At 38.6% G+C, this 15,732-nt stretch overlaps 1 pseudogene; it reads left to right on the top strand.

The window, feature by feature from the left end:
• Window positions 1-3,577: 3,577 nt before the first annotated feature.
• LOC121493598 lies at window positions 3,578-4,582 on the top strand (annotated as a pseudogene).
• Window positions 4,583-15,732: the final 11,150 nt, after the last annotated feature.

Raw genomic sequence — 15,732 nt, 5'->3', positions numbered from 1 at the left:
GAATAGGAGAGATAAAGAGCTTCCAGGAAAGACAGAAACTGAAAGAATATGTGACCGACTCTGCAAGAAACATTAAGGAGGACCCTATAAAAGAAAGAGGATGCCCAAAAAATATTCCACAAAAATAGGGACTAAATAGGTATTACAATGAAACTAAATTCATATCTTTCAATGGTTACTCTGAACATGAATGGGCTAAGCGATCCCATCAAAAGATGCATGGTATCAGACTGGATAAAATCCCATCTATTTGCTGTCTACAAGAGATGCTTTTTATTATTCGTGAGGATACCTCAAGCCTGAAAATGAAGTCTTGGAGGATCATTTACAATTCAAATGGTCCTCAAGAAAGCTGGGGTAGTAATCCTCATACGAGATAAATTAAGGGACACTATATCATACTTAAAGGGTCTATCCAACAAGAAGACATAACAATAATGAATACTTATGCCCTACTGTGGATGTGGGAGCTGCCAAGTATATCAATCAATTAATAACCAAAGTAAAGAGATACTTAGATAATAGTACTCTAATAGTAGGAGACTTCAACACGGCACTTTCAGCAAATGGCAGATCTTCTAAGCAGAACATCACCAAAGAAACAGGGCCTGAAGTGATACACTGGACCAAATATACTTCACAGATATATACAGAACTTTCCATCCATGCAACTGAATACACATTCTTCTCAAGTGCATGTGGCACTTTCTCCAGAATAGAATGCATATTGCATCACAAATCGGGTCTCAACTGATACCAAAAGGTTGGGATTTTCCCTGCATATTTTCAGACCACAATACTTTGAAACTGCAACTCAATCACAAGAAGAAATTTGGAAGAAACTCAAACACATGGAGGTTAAAGAGCATCCTACTAAAAGATGAATGGGTCAACCAGGAAATTAGAGAAGAATTAGAGATTCATGGAAACTAATGAAAATGAAGATACAACCATTCAAAATCTTAGGGATGCAGCAAAAGTGGTCCTAAGAGGGAAACACATGGCAATACAAGCCTCCCTCAAAAAATTGGAAAAAACTGAAATACACAAGCTAACTTTGCACCCAAAGGAATCGGAGAAAGAAGACCAAGTAAAACCTACACTAGGCAGAATAAGGGAGATAATAAAGACTCGAGCAGAACTCAATGAAAGAGAGACTAGAAGAACTGTAGAACAGATCAACAAAGCCAGGAGTTGGTTCTTTGAAAGAATTAATAAGATAGATAAACCATTAGCCAGCCTTATTAAAAAGAAAAAAGACTCAAATAAATAAAATCATGAAAAAAAAGAGGAGTGATCACAACCAATACCAAGGAAATATAAATGATTTTACAAACATATTATGAATAGCTGTATGCCAAAAAAATTAGGCAATCTAGAAGAAATGAATGCATTTCTGGAAAACCACAAACTACCAAAACTGGAACAGGAAGGAACAGAAAACCTGAACAGGCTGATATCGATAACCAGTGAGAAAATTAAAGCAGTCATCAAAAACCTCCCAAGACACAGAAGTCCAGGGCCAGATGGCTTCCCAGAGGAATTCCATCAAACGTTTAAAGAAGAAATAATACCTATTCTACTAAAGCTGTTTCAAAAGATAGAAAGGGAGGGAATACTTCCAAACTCGTTTTATGAGGCCAGCATCACCTTAATTCCAAAACCAGACAGAGACCCCACCAAAGAGGAGAATTATAGACCAATATCCCTGATGAACACAGAGGCAAAAATTCTCACCAAGATACTAGCCAATGGGATCCAATAATACATTAAGAAGATTATTCACCATGACCAAGTGGGGTTTATCCCCGGGATGCAAGGCTGGTTCAATACTTGTAAAACAAATCAATGTGATAGATCACATCAACAAGAGAAAAAACAAGAACCCTATGATCCTCTCAATAGATGCAGAGAAAGCATTTGACAAAAGAAGCATCCATTCTTGATCAAAATGCTTCAGATTATAGGGATAGAGCAAACGTTCCTCAATATCTTAAAAGCCATTTATTTAAAGCCCACAGAAAATATCATTCTCAATGGGGAAAAACTGAGAGCCTTTCCCCTAAGATCAGAAACATGACAGGGATGTCCACTCTCACCACTGCTATTCAACATAATACTAGAAGTCCTAGCCTCAGCAATCAGACAACAAAAAGATATAAAAGGCATTTAAATTGGTAAAGAAGAGTCAAACTCTCCCTCTTCACAGATGACATGAAACTGTACATAGAAAACCCAAAAGACTCCACCCCAAGATTGCTAGAACTCATCCAGCAATTCAACAGTGTGGCAGGATACAAAATCAATGCCCAGAAATCAGTGACATTTCTATACACTAACAATGAGACTGAAGAAAGAGAAACTAAGGAGTCAATCCCATTTACAATTGCACCCAAAAGCATAAGATACCTCGGAATAAACCTAACCAAAGAGGTAAAGGATCTATACCCTAAAACCTACAGAACACTTCTGAGAGAAATTGAGGAAGACACAAAGAGATGGAAAAACACTGCATGCTCATGGACTGGAAGAATAAATATTGTGAAGATCTCTATGGTACCCAGGGCAATCTACACATTCAGTGCAATCCCTGTCAAAATACCATGGACTTTCTTCACAGAGTTGGAGCAAATAATCTTAAGATTTGTGTGAAATCAGGGCAGCCCCGGTGGCGCAGCCGTTTAGTGCCGCCCACAGCCCAGGGTGTGATCCTGGAGTCTCGGGATGGAGTGCCACGTCGGGCTCCCTGCGTGGAGCCTGCTTCTCCCTCTGCCTCTCTCTCTCTCTCTCTCTCTCTCTCTCTCTCTCTGTCGCTCATGAATAAATAAATAAAATATTTTAAACGAATCTTTAAAAAAACATTTGTGTGAAATCAGAGAGACCCGAATAGCCAGAGGAATATTGAAAAAGAAAACCAGAGCCGGAGGCATCAAAATGCCAGATCTGAAGCTGTATTACAATGCTGTGATCATCAAGACAGTGTGGTACTGGCACAGAAACAGACACATAGATCAATGGAACAGAATAGAGAACCCAGGAATAGGCCCTCAACTCTATTTTCAGCTGATATTTGACAAAGAAGGAAAGAACATCCACTGGAAAAAGGACAGTCTCTTCAATAAATGGTGCTGGGAAAATTGGACAGCCACGTGCAGAAGAATGAAACTAGACCATTCTCTTACACCATACACAAAGATAAACTCAAAATGGATGAAAGATCTAAATGTGAGACAAGAATCCTTCAAAATCCTAGAGGAGAACACAGGCAACACCTTTTTTGAACTTGGCGACAGCAACTTCTTGCAAGATACATCTATGAAGGCAATGAGACAAAAGCAAAAATTAACTATTGGGACTTAGGCAGGATAAAAAGCTTCTGCACAGCAAAAGAAACAGTCAACAAAACTAAAAGACAACCTACAGAATGGGAGAAGATACTTGCAAATGACATATCAGATAAAGGGCTAGTATCCAAGATCTATAAAGAAATTATGAGGCAGTTTCTGCGCCAAAGGATACGCATGCAGCTAACATTTCTTCTTCGCAGGACTCTTAAAGCCAGTTGTCTCATGGCACAATGGCAACTCTTACAGTAAAACTGATTGCACCAGTTGCAGAAGAAGAGGCAGCAATCCCAAACAATAAGATCACTGTAGTGTGTGTTGGAGAAGTTGGTATGGCATGTGTCATCAGCATTCTGGGACAGTCTCTGGCTGATCAACTTGCCCTTGTGGATGTTTTAGAAGATAAACTCAAAGGAGAAATGATGGATCTACAGCATGGGAGATTATTTCTCCAGACACCTAAAATTGTGGCAGATAAAGATTACTCTGTGACTGCCAATTCTAAGATTGTGGTGGTGACTGCAGGAGTCTGCCAGCAGGAGAGAGAGAGCTGCCTCAATCTGGTGCAAAGGAATGTTAATGTTTTCAAATTCATTATTTCTCAGATAGTCAAGTACAGTCCTGATTGTATCATAATTGTGGTTTCCAACCCAGTGAATATTCTTACATTTGTTACCCGGAAACTAAATGGACTACCCAAGCACCGTGTGAATAGAAGTGGGTGTAATCTGGATTCTGCTAGATTTTGCTATCTTATGAATGAAAAACTCGGCATTCATCCCAGCAGCTGCCATGGATGGATTTTGGGAGAACATGGCGACTCAAATGTGGCTGTGTGGAGTGGAGTGAATGTGGCAGATGTTTCTCTTCGGGAACTGAATTCAGAAATGAGAACAGAAAACAACAATGAAAATTGGAAGGAAGTGCATAAGATGGTTGTTGAAAGTACCTAACAAGTCATCAAGCTAAAAGGATATACCAACTGAGCTATTGGATTAAGTGTGGCTAATCTCATTGAATCCATGTTGAAAAATCTCTCCAGGATTTATCCAGTGTCAACAATGGTGAATGGCATGTATGGTATCGAGAACGAAGTGTTCCTGAGTCTTCCGTGTATCCTGAACACTCAGGGCTTAACCAGTGTGATCAACCAGAAGCTGAAGAATGATGAGGTTACCCAGCTCAAGAAAAGTGCAGATACCTTGAAGGACATCCAGAAAGACCTAAAAGATCTGTGACTTCTGGCTTCTAGGCTGTAGAAATGTAAAACTATGATGTGATTAACTGTGAGCCTTTAACTTTTCATCCATTATACATGGATCACAGTTTGCTTTTATTTTCCTAAATATGTGAATCCAGACTCACAGAATCAAAGCCCAAGCTTGGCTTAATACTTACAATATACGCCTTGAACAAATAAAATTAACTATTATAGTGTGAAAAAAAAAAGAACTTATGAAACTCAACACCCAAGAAACAAACAATCCAATCATGAAATGGGCAGAAGACATGAACAGAAATTTCACCAAAGAAGGCATACACATGGCCAACAAGCACATGAGAAAATGCTCTGCATCACTTGCCATCAGGGAAATACAAATCAAAACCACAATGAGATACCACCTCACCCCAGTGAGAATGGGGAAAATTAACAAGACAGGAAACAATAAATGTTGGAGAGAATGTGGAGAAAGGGGAACCTCTTACACTGTTGGTGGGAATGTGAACTGGTGCAGCCACTGTGGAAAACAGTGTGGAGTTTCCTCAAAAAGTTAAAAATAGAGCTACCCTACGACCCAACAATTGCACGACTGGGTATTTACCCCAAAGATACAGATGCAGTGAAATGCCGGGACACTTGCACCCCAATGATCATAGCAGCAATGTCCACAATAGCCAAACTGTGGAAGGAGCCTCGGTGTCCATCAAAAGAAGAAGGAAGATGTGGTCTATATATACAATGGAATATTACTCAGCCATCAGAAAGGACCAATATCCACCATTTGCTTCAACGTGGATGGAACCGGAAGGTTTTATGCTGAGTGAAGTAAATCAACCGGAGAAGGACAATCATCATATGGTTTTACTCATATGGGTAATATAAGAAATAGTGAAAGGAATTAAAAGGGAAAGGAGGGAAAATGAGTGGGACAAATTAGAGAGGAAGACAAATCATGCGAGACTCCTAACTCTGGAAAATGAACAAAGGGTAGTGAGTGGAAGGGGATGTGGGTTGGGAGATGGGGTAACTGGGTGACAGGCCTTGAGGAGGGCACTTGATGGGATGAGCACTCAGTGTTATACTATACATTGGCAAATCGAACTTCAATAAAGAAAATAATTAAAAAATAAAAAATAGAAGTTTCCACAATTAGGGTGGGGATAAAAGAATATCCATGATCATGATGGAAAAGAAACTAAACCATTTTAATAAGATCGTATTTGATGCCAGAGGATAACAAAGGAAAATACACAAAGAAAAAAAAAAACCTCAATGTAGAGAATCTGGACTGTAAATAATGATTTCTGTTTCTGGAGCTTAAGTTGCTCATCTATCCAGAATGACTGGCTTCCAAGAGAGAGATTCTCTTCAGCACCTACCACTCAATAACCCAAACTTTCAAATTTAATTCCCTCCCTGGAGACAGCCCTCTTTCCCTGTCAGTAGCACCATTCTATAGGGTACCTACCTTGTGACCTATGAATCCCTGACTTAACTCTCATGAAGTAAGTCACAGCAGGACAATCACCGTCATGAAATCACGGGACAATCCCAACTTTTGTGCCAGAGCTACACATATACAAAACTCAAGGAGGAGCAATTTTCTTATAAGGACCAATTTAAGTAACTGTCAATTGATGTTACTTAAAAGTCAATAAGAACACACAATTATTACTCAAGTAAATAACATTTTTAACTCGAAGTCAGTGAAACATAACGCAAGTCTTGACTAGGTCATTAGAGAGATAGAGATAGCTAGACAAAGATACAGATGTATCTGACTGCTCTGGAATGTGGAAGGACTCAAAGCTAGTTAATTTTCATTTGTGAAAAATCAAACAATTGTTTAGCCATATCAGGTCAATAGCTAAAGTGCTTATTGATGGGATTAAGGTAGTGAATGGTTGCTCTCATTCAACTATTTTCTGAACACTTGAAGCCGGCACTTTTGGAGCCCAGTGCTACATCTCCTCCGTTCATTTCGGCTTAAGCTGCTGTTGTAGCAGACAGATCTGGAACAAGATCCACATCTCCCCACCCTCCTCAAGTCCCTGCCATATCACTCCACCTTGCCTCATTCTGCTGGTGCAGAGGAAGCCCAGAAGTTGGCCGGGGGCGGGGGGGGGGGGTTAATTCTCCCAAGGGTGACCCTCATCAATTGAGGAGAAAATTTCACATGACAAATGACCTGGCCTGGAGGAACAATTCTGAGTGCCTTCTATATGGCTCCTCAGAGGACTCACTGTAGAATGAAGCTCCAGTTACACACAACAGAAACCAAATTAATAGTATACCCTTTATAAATTTTCCTTTCCTGTCACACTTTCCTAACTTCTAACCACACCTCCATCCTCACTCCAGCCAAAGAAACTAGCAGCACCCACAGGGCTTGTCTCAGCCTTTCTCAGGGAACCCACATTAGCATAGTATCTGTATATCAAGATGATTGTCATTAAACAGTCCATTTTAATACCTGAAAAAAGGGCAATTTGTCATAATAACAATGAGTAAAGTTAACCACAGGCAACATGACTGTTATTAACCAAGAAAAGAAAAATATCTTTTGTCCATTAAGAATGGTTTTGTGAGAGGGGATCCCTGGGTGGCGCAGTGGTTTGGCACTTGCCTTTGGCCCAGGGCGCGATCCTGGAGACCCGGGATCAAATCCCACGTCAGGCTCCCGGTGCATGGAGCCTGCTTCTCCCTCTGCCTATGTCTCTGCCTCTCTCTCTGTCTCTCTCTATCATAAATAAATAAAAATTTTAAAAAAAAAGAATGGTTTTGTGAGAAAGCAAAATCATAGAAGAATGACTAAAGGTACATCACAGTTCTATCAAAGTTGTGGGGATGTATACCTGACTTGGGAAAAAAATGCAAATCTAACTGTAGATGTGATATTTGTGGAAGAGGAACTAAATTCATGAAAAAGTCCCAAAACATTTGTAGTCATTGTCATTTCTAAGTAAGTATAAACAAAAAGGAAAAGCCTGCCAGGAAATTTCTGTGATTTAAAGGTAGGACAATGTCGAGTTAGGAATAATAGAGAACATCTTTCTTTTCATAACCATATTTTGTATTAATTAGGAGAAACACAAAGAGGAATCAAGCAGACAGAAATAAAAATATCACCTTTACTACTGAGACTTGCTAACAGGCCAGGGGCTTTCCTCATACTTACTCATTAAATCACAGCCAACAACTTGCCACACACACCTCGAGTGGAGGGGTCTACAACTCTAAAACTTATGGCAGGAAGAGTCAAATCCTAAGTGTGTTTTCTCTGTACAGCTAGATCCCAAGAGAAACAGGAGTCAAGATGAATCAACCATGCTTGCCTAGTTTCTCCTTTCAAACCCAACTATCAAATAAGTTGCTCATTCTTCTCTAAGGGAGGAGCAAGGACATGGGCAGAGGCCATGAATGTCACCTGAATTAAATACAGGCATACCCTATTCTACTGCACTTTGCTTTATAGAAATTGAAGGTTTGTGGCAACTCTGAACTGAGCAAGTCTATTGGCACCATTTTTCCAATAGCATTTGCTCACTTAGTGTCTCTGTAACACATTTTGGTAATTTTCACAATATTTCAAACTTTGTCATTATTATTATATTTGTTATTGTGCTCTGTGATCAGCAATTATGACTCACTAAAGCTCAGATGATGGTTGCCATTTTTTAGCAATAAAGTATTTTTCATTGAGATATGTAGTTTTTAGATATAATGCTATTGTACACTTAGTAGACTTTTGTATAGTGTAAACATATTTTTTTAAGTTTTTATTGATTTCAGACAGAGTGTATGTGTGCGCATGCACTCTGGGGGGTGGGGAGTGGGTGGGGAGTGGGGGGAGGGGCCAAGAGGAAGGGAGGTGGGAAGGGAGAGGAAGAGTCAGAGTCCACACTGAGCCTGACATTGGAGTTCATTCCCACAACCACGAGATCAGAACCTGAGCCGAAACCAAGAGCCAGATGCTCAAACAACTAATCCACTCGGATGCTCCAAACATAGTTTTATACGCACTAGAAAACCAAAAAATTCATTTGACTCACTATATTATGATATTTCCTTTTAATTATAGTGGTCTAGAATCAAACCCACAATATCTCTGAGATATGACTATTCCTTCCTTGTAGAATGAGACTTCAGGAGTGGGGGAAAAGCAAAAATACCCACTCCCAATAGCTGGGAAAGAAGTTTCTCTGGGCCAGTCACTATCTGATATATCACACAATCTCCTACAATGCTCACCATTCTGCATTTAGTTTCTATGAAAAAAAGGAAAGTACTTGTTAAGGTGAATTTGAGTGTAACATGGGAGATTACAAAGTAAATATAGCCCTTTATTAGCTACCTAAAAAATTACTTAAGAATGAGTTACTCTGAATTCTTTCATTTGAATTGGAGTTCCTTGCATGTATTTGGATTGGGATTCCTAGACAGAAGTACAAAGATTCTGAAGGACAACACTCAACCAAATGGAGACAGACTGGATAAAAGCCTTGGCTTTTCTTGTCTTTTGCAGAAAAAAGTTTATGTGTATTCTATGTGACTCTGCAGAGTGCTGGGTTTCATCCATAGCAATAACCAGTTCAATAACACATCTGATAACCAAGATACTCACCTTTGATTTTTGACCAATAGTGAATATCATCTAGTTTCAGTAATTACCGATAAAAGGTAAATGAGAAATTATATTGGATATGAATGTGTGTTAACACTAAAAGTCACTAGAAGTCACTCACATTTATAACAGGGGGAAGAAAGCTTAAGGAGGCATTGGCATTTCATAGGCATTTAAAATTTAAGAAATCCTCATCAGTAGCTAATATTGAAAGATTTTTTAATGTCCAAGGAACTTTAGTGTATCAAGAAAAATATTCCTAACATCCAAATTATTTACCCAATGGAAATATTAAAAATGTAATAATCCTTTAAGAATTAAAAATTAACATTCTTATAAATATCTACACTATATTGCTTAATAAGCCAACATTTCCCCAAACATCTGAACATTGATTATAAACTTATTTGTTGAAATTATTCTAAAACTTAATTTAAATCTATTTATACCAGAATCTCATATATTACTATATTAGAATCTCTTAATGCCTTAAACATCTTAGGAAATAGAGAAAATACATGCACAAAAGTAACAGTGATATGAATTTATTGCACCTGCACTAAAACCAGTTAAATTTTTTCTGATATATAAAATCCTTACATTTTCTTTCTTTATTAGCTCTTTTCTTATCCTAATGCACATTCTTATTCTTATATATGAGCGAGTTTAGCAGATGTATCTTCCTAGTAGAAACCTCAACAGACACAACTGAAAAAAGTTTTGTCTCTAGCACAAATAGCAAACTCTGGATCATCTGCCAGTCTATTTCTGTTTGGACATGGGATAAGGATGCACTTAAACTTCATTTCTTTGGCATTATCATTGTTGGTGTATTGATTATCCATTATCTATTAGCGAGCAACAAATTACTCTGAAACTTAGTGGCTTATGATACTATTTGCTATCTCACAGTTACTGTAAGTCAGGAATCTGGGCATGGCTTAGCTGGGTCCTGTGGTTCAAAGTCTCTCACACAGCTGCAAATAAGGTGTCTGTTATCCAGGAGTGCAGTTATCACAAGGCTCAAGTGAATGATCCCTCAAACTTATTCATTTGGCTGTTGGTAGAATTCAGTTCTTTACTGACTGTTGGGAACTCTATAGAGCAGCTCACAACTTGACAGTTTGGCTGTCAAGAGCCAATACTGGCTCTTGGGGTTGGCTTCATCAGAGCAAACAAGCCAATAAAGCCAAAGAGAGACAATGAATGACAGCACCAGTTTTAAAAGACTTTTTAAAACATAATCTAGGAAATAATATCTCATCACTTTTGTTTTAGTCTATTCATTAGATGTAAGTAAGTTGGCAAGGCCAGATCACACAAGGATGTGAACACTAGGAGACAAGAATCATCTAGAAAGGATGCTTACAATTAGAAATTTATTGATATCTGTATCTCAGATAGTCAGTAGGGCCATCTACAAGTCTCATCACCTAGTTAAGGAATAATTATGTAAAAAAATAATAAATTATGTGAATGTAAATCTCCTTTGTAGGAAATTCAACTAATCTGTCATTTCAGTATACACAGGTAATTTTTCTACTGTCTACTTTGTTATTGTGTATGACCACCGATCATACACCAGTATTATACTGATCATTTGTTCTACTCACTGTTCTCTATATTCAAAATTCATATACTTAATAGAAGAAGCAAATCTTTCCTCTACTTTTTAAAATAAATAAAAAAATAATCCTACTCTGCTACATTGTCTTCCTTTTGGTTTTCAAACTTTTCATACTTATAACTCTTTTTGACACGTGATTATGAATTCATAGGCTTTCATACATTCAATTATGTCAATTAATGATCATTATTACTGTGTTTTGATGCTCAAATTTTCATAACTTAGATGTTATTAGATAGCTTCTTTGTCTTTTTAATCTTTATCCCTTGACATTCTTAAAATTTTCTTTGTTGTCTAACAAAAACTGTACGTTTCAGACTTGCTGTTTCCAATCCTAACTTTTTCCTACTTGAAGACATGGAGGTAACCACCCTCAGATGTGGTTTTCTCAGTGGAAAATAGTGTAAGAAACAAAATTCTAAGCATTAGGAATATACATGGTTGTGCTATTGTATGACAGAATGCTAATATTATTACTAAATCTTAGAAAAAGACATGGGAAAGGAATTCCTTTTTAGAATCAGTTTTCAAATTTTAATCTAATATTATCTTACCTTTTTTAAATTTATTTTTTATTTTTTATCTTACCTTTTAAAAATGAAGTTCTGCAAACCACTAGGAGTTTTCCCTATATGAAAGGCAACCAGGTAAGTAAACCTTACCATTCAATTTCCTAAACAGGAAATGAAGAACTTCCTGATTTAGTCTAAGCAACTCGGGTCTACAGGATTGTAAGAATTCAAACTCATTTCTGGTCAATAAAAATTGTTGATCAATCTTTTTGTGCATCCTCTCCGTTTCTCATTATTTTGTGCATTCCATCTTTTTCTCTGTGATTTAGCAGCCTCTCAGTAACCTATTGTGCAAACTTTTTGCTCTCTCAACTCCTATCTACTTAAAACTGCTTTTAAATACAGAAAGAAGTCTATACAGAATTTCCACAACCCCACAAACTGTTGTTGGTATTGCAGAAGCACATCCACCATTTCCAGCCCTTCTAAATACAGATCAATATCCCCACTTTCCTGTCATTTCTAGCATCTCTTCTGATCAACCATCATCCCACTATTCATTCTACACTTTAAAAGATGTACATCATTATAAGAACAGAAGCTAGAGGGATACCTGGGTGGCACAGCAATTGAGTTTCTGCCTTTGGCTCAGGTCAAGATCATGGGGTCCTGGGATTGAGTCCCACATCAGGCTCCCTGCATGGAACCTGATTCTCCCTCTGCCTATGCCTCTGCTTCTCTCTGTGTGTCTTTCATGAATAAACAAAATATTTTTTAAAAAGGAATGGAAGCTAGAATAAAATATATATGCATTTACATGCATGTATGTTCATGTGAAATGTTTTTTACATACTTTATGAGGCAAACATTGCTATTTGGCTGAGTCAGTATACACTTCTATTCCCCTCCTCTCCTGCTTCTTTCCATCATAGTGAGTAGGAAAATGAAATACTTCAATAGTCATCAATACAATTAGGCCATGTGCCACAGTTCCAGGGGAATGAGATGGGAGTTGCTAAATCTAGATGCAACTGAATGCTTGTCTTAGAACATTCTTCTACAGACACCAAAACTAAGACAGCAATGAGATGGTGTACTATAGTACTACAGCAACAGAATGAGACTTACCCCTGGCAAATTAGGATGGGATTCATGCCGGAGAAGATACACTGGTTTATGCAACATCTGAGAGATTTGAGAGCAAGGGGGCAGTAGTAATGATATGACCTGTGGAGGTGTTTGGGTGTTGTTGGGCCATCAAAGTGGTAAAGGAAAAAAATCACAAGGTCATATCAGGCACCTGTCAACTCAAGACATAGTGTGAAGGCCACTGGTCTGTTGTAGCAGTATTTACAGACTTTTCATCTTCAGGAGCCAGAAGGTAGAGTATGCTGAAAAATCAGGCTATAGGTCTTATTGGAAAAGGCACAGTTACAAATAAAAGCTGAATTTACAATTCCCTGGCAAATCCTCATGCTAAATTTATTACCCTAATAGGAAAGAAAGGGACCTAAAATCTGAAATAAGAACATCTGGGTATGCACACATATGAACCCTGAATACTAAATCTTCTAAAACTCTGTAGCAAAAGCAACTCTCCCCTCCTTAGCTGGAGACCATGAAAAGTCCTCACCTAAGGCAGATGCCTCATAAGATGATCTCTGCCTCCCTCCAGATCTGCCCCCACTTTTGCTCATGGCTTCTAGATGAGTGGCTTCCAAACTAGCTTGCATCAGCATCCTTTGAAGTGCATATGAAATCACAGAATACTGAACTCCCATCCACAGAGTTTCAGATTCAGTAGGTCTATGATGGGACATGGGAATCTGATTTTCTAACAAAATCCCAGGTGATGCTAATGCTGCTTGGTCTGGAGATCAGTTTCTACAACCACCGTTTTAGCATAATATTCAGGAAAAACTTTCAGCCCATCCCCATTTGGGGAAGTACTATCTCTGTTGGAAAGAAAGATGTTATTTACCAAAAAAAAAAAGGCGAAATAACCTGACTAATGTGTATAGTAAGAACCAACAAAACATGCCCCAAAATGGATATTAGGGTTTAGGATGGAAGAGGAGCAGGTATAAAGCAGTTTTCGGTTTGTTGATCCCTGTGGATCACTCTCCTATGACTCAGAACAAAGATGCTTTGAGCCAATCCTAATGTTGCTGGGGTAGCTGCTTAAAATGTGGAGATGATACTAACCTATAGTAAATGAGATAGAACTGCCTTGGGAAAGTATTGATGATGGAGTCAAAAGGCTCAGAGAAAAGGACGTTAAAATGGATTTATTATATATGACCAGAGAACACATTAGCTATATTCTGCATAAGGGCCTTAACAATGCTCCTTTCATTAGAGCAATAAGGAAGGTATCAGTATCACATCACTGAGTAGAAGTGGCTGCTCTTTTTAAGTCAGAGATAATAGCATGGCATACTCTAGTGGCACTGGGTCCCCTAGTTTCAATGGGGGAAGATAGGATTCTAAAATAGGACAGACCAGGTGGTAGCACTTAATTTCCAGAAGCAAGATGGACATATAGACAGTGAAACTCAAATGACAATGAGAGCTCTTCACTCACAAGGACCATATGGCAACAGCTAATATACCTTGGAGTTCCAAGAGGCAACCTTGACAGAAAATATGGATATTGCTTCACCTATATAACGAAAAAAACAATCAGGAGTAGATAAGCAGAAGGTTGGTGTCAGCCACTGCAATTAAATGCCATGATCCTTCACCCAGGTTCCAGATCCAGGCCAGTGCTCAGACCCAGCTCCCATTGATCAAAGGGAAAACCAAATTCCTTGAGGAAGGAACCTGCACACTACAAGTATATATAATAGTGATTTCCCCTTATACTTCACCAGAGTAACTATATGATGCTGAATCCATGGCAGTGGGAATGGCCTCCTATACCATTATCCCTTATGACTTATTTGAAGGAATGTAAGCTCTTAAAAAAAAGATTTATTCATTTATTTGAGAGAGTGAAGAAGAGGGGCAGAGGGAAAGAGAAAGAATCCTCAACCAGACTCCCACTGAGCATGGAGCCCAACAGAGTGCTGCATCCCAGGACCCTGAGATCATTATCTGAGCTAAAATCAAGAGTCAGATGCCCAACCAACTGAGCCACCCAGGTGCCCTTAATGTCAGCTCTTACAAGAACTCCAAGTTCTTCTACCAGGAGATACAGTAAGTTTTCCAATAAACCTAAAGCTGCAGCTGTCACTTATCTGTTTTCGACAGAGAAAAACTACTATACTACCCGATTATCATTCTCAATAGCTATACTGGCTGATATCAAAGAGAAAAAATATGTCTGGAATTCAGGAAATTCACTGACATGCCTCTCAGGGCCTACATTCTTGGTAGTAACAACAAATAGAAAAAAGCAGAAAATTACAGCAACCACAGCCAGACAAAGGCATAGTAACTAGGAGCTCAGACTCCTCAGGGATGAAGGTTTGGAATACTTGAGTGAGCAAAAATGTTGTCCACAGGTGAGGAGAATCTACAATATGTAATAGAGGAGGAAAATAAAAAAAATTCAGTTATAGCCACAGCATAAGAACAGAAATGGGATCTGTAATTTGTCCCACTAGCCCTTTTATGTCAAATACTTTACTTGGGGGTATAGCTATTATTTTGTTTTTTTGAAGCTGTGACCAGCCACAAATTTGAAGAATAAGTGACAGGACAGAATAAAGTCATCATAGGTCATGAGTTATCAAGAGCTACAGTAGACTATAACAGATGCTGATGATGCCCCAGCCATATCCCTATAATGCCAGCCTGAATTCCAACTGCAGCATTTTCATCTCTTTGCCTGGTGGCTTTTTCTGACCATCAAAGCCTGCTGCTCTGCTTCCACACACTGTGAACAGAAAATTCTTGAAAATGAATGCCCCACAAGATCAACCCTCAACCAATGACTGGTGGACATGGTATATAAATACCCCAATTCCCTGCTGCCTTGGATGGGATAACTATGTTATGAGGATTATGTTCTATCTCCTCTGTTTCAAACCACATCATGAGTCACTGGATAATACATTCTATCATGGTTTTCCTCCCTTCCTGGTCTCATTTCCCCTACTGCTGTTACCATTGATTCTTTCCCAAATAGGTGACTTGAATATGTATTTCTGGAGCTGCTTCTGAGGAGGAATCCATATTAAGATATACAAGTAAGCAGAATGGGAGGTAAACAATCTCTTCTCTTTTTCATTTGAAAGTCTAGCAGATCACCCCCTAAGGTGCCCATCATCAACTCAGAGAAACTCACGGAGATTAGAAACTGGTGTAACACTTGGGCGCCATAGTGGCCAAGGAATAAGCACCTTTGAGTCTTTTTCTGTGGAGTCTATAAGAGATTTAGAAACTGTTGTGAAGTGAAG

The sequence above is a fragment of the Vulpes lagopus genome, chromosome 6 (assembly GCF_018345385.1).
Source record: "Vulpes lagopus strain Blue_001 chromosome 6, ASM1834538v1, whole genome shotgun sequence".
In the NCBI taxonomy this organism is placed as follows: Eukaryota; Metazoa; Chordata; class Mammalia; order Carnivora; family Canidae; genus Vulpes; species Vulpes lagopus.
This window is presented reverse-complemented; position numbering and strand designations above follow the sequence as displayed.